The following is a 4,858-nucleotide window of genomic DNA, read 5'->3' as shown; positions in this document are numbered from 1 at the left end:
ATGAATTAGAGGGACTCACTTCTCTTGTCCAAACATATGCTTCACGAACGAGTCATGAAGATAATGCTTACACAAGTTTCCAACACTAGCTTAATGTTCAACAAAATCATGGAGGAGATAAGGATGTTGTCAATGGGCTCAACAACAACTCATCCAGGTTTCCATATTAGTGGAATTCCACAATTATGTGAACAAGGTGATAGCATTGGTCAGACCCGAAAGATATAATGGTGTATGCTCGAGGAACAACCACGAGTAAGACAACATTACGAATATCGTTGGTTCTGATTTGATTTGACGATAGCCCATACTCAAATCAAAGGTTTGGGTAAGATAATAGATCCAACAATTGATCACGAGGATCAACCAAAAAAATATCATCTATCTTCAACACACATACAAGACATCCCTTAAGATGAACTAAATCGGACAAGCTTCCATCTTCCAACTCTCCAAGTTGTTGTTCAGCTTAGCCAACTAGCTCAGGGGTATCCCACATAGATTCCTGGAGAAGGGGTGGTTTACAAGAGACCATCTTGATCATGAACTCAACATAGCGGTCAGGTGACAACCTGGTAATACTTTCGAGAAGATATTCGGAAAATCACAAACCACCGATATGTTATTAAGCTCGAGAACGACCTTGCTTTTCAGGGCAAGACGATATGATCAACAGAGCAAGGGACGGACTCAATCCTAACTCATTGATCAGAGGGTGCACCAGAAATAAAGACTAGGTAGCACAATCAATCTTAGAATGATGACTCAATAATTAGCACACTAAGAATGAGATTGTTGTCCATTTAACTACCAAGCAACAGAGTTGCTAGCAGTATTGATTTCACACACCACGATTCACTTGTCGGCATTCCGGTTACAATAACACAGGAACCGAGGAATGAACAATGATGGCAAGAAGTATCATTGTACCAAGAGTTCATAGGATGGTGTGCAATTCCTATAACAATCCCGATATAAAGATGGTAATACTCCAAGGTAGGGCAGAACAAAAGCTGGATTATCAATTTGATCTGCAGAGCACAACTTCTTTGACCCGATCCTGGATAAGGATGAGGTACTGGAGTTTGTTTCTCCTAGTCATTCCAGAATAGAATGGCTCGACGGATCACAAGAATAATAAGCATCGATAACACGAATGCACAATTACTCTTGACTATCAACGGATAGATGAAGACTGGAATACAACTAAAGAGGGGCAACTCAATGGAACATACAATTTTCTGAGTTGTGGATACATGGATTAGTATGCCGAACAAATTCAGCATATTTCTTCCAGATAACCCATGCTGAAAAGGAAGGACATGCAGATTCACAATGTGGAATGGAGAACTCATCAAGAGCACTCTGGTTGTGATCTTTTGATCCAACAAACTTCTGCCATAAAGTGGTTCATAGTATTTGGAAGAAGGAAATACCACGAACTTCGAGGACTATCGCAAAGTTACTAATATCCTAAAGGAACTAGCAAACACTATCAACATGAAGTAAGTAGAGTGAATCTCGGGTTCAAAACCCAGGAATAGAATACCTACTACTAAGTGGCATCACGGGATGCTTTCGAGAATGATAGCCAGAATCATCACACTGGGAACACAAGGCATGACTGGATTACTAGGTGATACTCTAGACACCTAGGGTCATAACAATAACTCCAACATATATGTCAAGGCAGCAGAGTACCTCAACTCACCGATTAGTGTGGTTAATCTGGCCCAAAGGAACATCGAAATAGGAGGAAGGGATTTGCAAATTGCTTCAGACTATTTAGAAACCTGGGATGACTCAGACAGCATAACGGCTGTAAATGCTCGAAAAGATTTGAGACATGCTACAAAATGGTGGCATAACCACTTGATCATCATAATATCAAGGTTTGGAGATCAACAGTTAACATACAGAAGTAGTAGGAACTGAACTGAGACTTAAATCCAACAATCTTATAAATCTACGGATTACTAACACGTGATCCTAATAGAAAGAAGAGTAAGCCTGGTTCCTTAACCCCATAGGAAAGATAAGATGACTCAGATCAGAAGGGCATAAGGTATAAGGAGTAAAAAGAGCCTTACGTTCCATCCCACAATCAATTCCCTTATATAACTAAAGCATTTCTAGACTCAACTTCGACCAGTTTGGCTTGGTAATCCTACAGGTAGTCAAGCTCTGATACCAACGCTGTCAGGACCCCGATCCTAAGTCACACCGATCTAGCATGTAACACATCATATCACTTTGCGGCCTCACGCACGGTATTCCCACGGGTGCCACCTTACTGGGCCCGGGACCGTTTGCGCCTTTTGGCTCACGTATATGATAGTGCCGCTAGCATCCATATGACAAAGAACCCGGGCTGACATGGCTAGTCGTGAACCCAAAGTGGCACTAACTTACAGGGACAGGCATACATGACCCAGCAACGAACGTGTCAGTCATCAGCGAGTGAATCCAGGCTGTAGCACTGGGCTAGCAGGACTCCGGTGAACCGGGCTGTAGCGGGCTAACAGGACTCCGGTATTCATCGCGTGACATTTCCCCGAAGGGACAGACACAGGAACGAAGAAGGACACATGCCGGCCAGCCTAAGTGTTCCGGAGCAGTAGCAAGCTACCATGGCTCAGTGGAGACACTAGGAGACATTTCCCGGTAAGAGAGGCTACTAAGGATAAACAACTAGATAGTCAGATCCCACACATACCAAGCATTTCAATAACATACACACAATATGCTCGATATGTGCAAATACAACATGGCATCACAACATGACTCTACGACTCAAGTAAGCATTCAATAGGCTCTGAGGAGCGAGATATTACAAACATGGGTCTCATGACCCAACAATCAGAGCATACAAGTCAAAGCACATGCGGAAGCTTAACATGTCTGAGTACAGACAACTACAAATGAAAAAGGCCGAGAAGCCTGACTATCTACCAGATCCTGCCGAGGGCACAAGATCGTAGCTGAGGTAACAAGCTAAACGTCGAAGTCCACGCGGTACTACTAGCGAGACTGACGTCTCTCTGCAAAAACATAAATTGAGCAACGTGAGTACAAATGTACCCAGCAAGACTTACATCAGAACTAACTACATATGCATCATTATCAACAAGGGGATGGTGGGGATTAACTGCAGCAAGCCAGCTTTGACTCGGTGGCTATCCTGGACTACGACTGCAAGTAACTCTTTTGAGGTGGCGCACACGAGTCCACATATTCACCATATCAATACACCACTATGGATCCGTTCCGTCTCCCTACGAGAACGCCATCCATAGCACTCACGCTTATCTTGCGTATTTTAGAGTATCAACTTTCACTTGTCTATGAACTGTACAGACAACCCAGAAGTCCTTTACCGCGGACACGGCTATTCGAATAGATCATATTAACCCTGCAGGGGTGTACTTCTTCACACACGCTTTCGCCACTTACCGCCATGTACACCTCGTGTATCTCGGCAACCTTCAAGCGGAAGCCTGGCGAGGGAGTCGGCCACGACCTGACTAACCACACAAGTCTCTTGTCCAGGTTTATCGCCTATTCGGGTTCCATCCGCAAGGAGATCCGGCCGGGGTGTCGCTCACGGCCCCAAACGATGTGTGCAGGGTTCCCAAGCCCACCATCCGGGTGCTACTTGGTACACCGGGCCACTGTGCCTAGTCTGTCCCAAGCTCACCTGTACCGGGTGCCACTTGGTAGACTACTAACACTACCTACAAACACCAGAAACTAGTTGCAACTCCTGGACAGAGATCAAGTTGATTAATAAGTCGAGAGAGCTTGGAGCGCCCGGAGCCCAATGTGTGGTAGTAACTGATCATGGATCACAAACACAGAACTCAGTTCCTGAAGACGGCTGCAATGAGACAACCCACCATGTACTCCTACATGGCCTCTCACCGCTACCTTTACCAAATCGTGTTCACACACTTAGCTCTCAACGGTAGGACATGTTCACACACCTCTGATTCATCCCCGATGAATCAGACCTGACTCAACTCTAAGCAGTAGCAGGCATGACAAACAAGCATGAATGAGTAGGCACAACAGGGCTCAAACAACTCCTACTCATGCTAGTGGGTTTCATCTATTTACTGTGGCAATGACAGGTCATGCAAAGGATAAAGGGGTTCAACTACCGCAACAAGTAACAGATGAATCGGTGTTGTCCTAATGCATTAAAAGAGAGCAGGAGCGAGAGAGTAGGATTGTATCGGAATGAACAAGGGGGTTTTGCTTGCCTGGCACTTCTGAAGATAATATAGCTCTTCATCGGTGTCATCGATCACATCGTCGGTATCACGTCTATCGAGAGGGGGCAATCACCGGCAACTGAGGAAAAACACAATCAATGCAATGCACAATATTATGCATGAATGTGACATGGCAATATGATGTGGTTTGTGCTAATGCAACTAAAACCAGATTAAATGAAGTTGGTTTGAATCCAAGATTCAAACTCAAACTCCATATGTGGATATTTAAATGCCATTAGTATGATTTGTGCTAAACAGCATCTATAGGTTGTTCTAACATGCATGAAACCAGTACAGATGGATAGATTGGATTTTTCTGATCATTTTTCATATATAAATTATTTCATTCTGAGTTACGGTTGAATTTCTATGATTTATTGAAGTTTTAGCTATTTTCTCGAATTTCCTGATTATTTATAAAATAAACTAAATTCCAGAAAAGGAATATTGCGTCAGCATGGCGTCATGCTGACCTCAGCAGAGTCAACAGGGCAGCCTCGGGTCAAACCTGACCAGGGGGCCCACTGGTTAGTGACACACTGCTGGCATGAGTCACTGACGTGTGGGGCCGGTCAAAGGCC

This window comes from Triticum dicoccoides, chromosome 4A (genome assembly GCF_002162155.2).
Source record: "Triticum dicoccoides isolate Atlit2015 ecotype Zavitan chromosome 4A, WEW_v2.0, whole genome shotgun sequence".
Classification (NCBI taxonomy): Eukaryota; Viridiplantae; Streptophyta; class Magnoliopsida; order Poales; family Poaceae; genus Triticum; species Triticum dicoccoides.
The sequence above is the reverse complement of the archived record's forward strand: the minus strand, read 5'-3'. Positions refer to the sequence as shown.